The sequence below is a fragment of the Cyphomyrmex costatus genome, unplaced genomic scaffold, assembly GCF_001594065.2.
Source record: "Cyphomyrmex costatus isolate MS0001 unplaced genomic scaffold, Ccosl1.0 scaffold408, whole genome shotgun sequence".
NCBI classification, from domain to species: domain Eukaryota; kingdom Metazoa; phylum Arthropoda; class Insecta; order Hymenoptera; family Formicidae; genus Cyphomyrmex; species Cyphomyrmex costatus.
Genome location: NW_017278296.1, coordinates 364,249 through 365,218, shown reverse-complemented (window position 1 = coordinate 365,218; position 970 = coordinate 364,249).

Genomic DNA, 970 nt, shown 5'->3' with positions numbered 1-970 from the left:
TCGGCCGAACGACGACTGCCGTGGCATCGTCTACCAAGGTACCGAAGGCGAGTTCCCGAAGACAGCCTCCCCCCGCCTACCGATCGGTGGAGTACTTTCACGAGAGAGTAGGTAGAGAGCGAGAGGCGAGAGCCAAGGCGAAGCAAAAGTCGGAGATTTGAACGCGCGAGAGACGCGGACTCTCGCGGGCTACCATCGTTCTCCATCTCAAGGAACACACAAGAGTCAATAAAAAACCAAAGTGACTTATAATTTTGATTCTTAATGTTGATAAACGCCAAACGGTCAAATTTTATCAAACCAAAAATCATCATTTTGACTTTCGTGACGTCAGAACAAAGTCATTTTGACTTTCTCTTGACTTGATGTGGTTCTTGGGATCTTGTAGCGTCGAGTCGCAATTTTTAAGTTATCACATGATGAAAAATCAACGTTTTCTTTGCTCTTTTCTCCTGGAGATCTTTTCTAAAAACAAATCGATGAAGTCGATTGTTTCTCTTCGTATGCAAAAGACTCTCATTTGGAATGTCGAAGAACAACATGCCGCCTGCGGATTGGCAACACGCCTCGCGATCGTGTAAGATATTTTGCTGATTCGTAAGGAGAACTAAATAGCTCTGTGTGTTTCTCAAAAAGTTTGTAAAAATGCGATTCATTCCGGAGAAATGTAGAATGTTGTAATTATTTGTGTCACGTCGCTTTCAAAACGATTTTTTTCGCGAAGCTTATTGCAAGATGGTCATAAAAGGTGTCAATTTGAAATAAAGATTTTCTGTAAATTAAATTTTAGATAACTTAGGTATAAAAGTTATACTTACAGATCTTATTTTTTTTTGTAACTTATTAATAAATATAACATTTACATGTATAATAATAATTATAAATAATAAAATAAGATTAATATACTGTAATAATTTTATAATAAGTATAATAGCTACGTTAATAACAATTATAAATAATATGATATTAT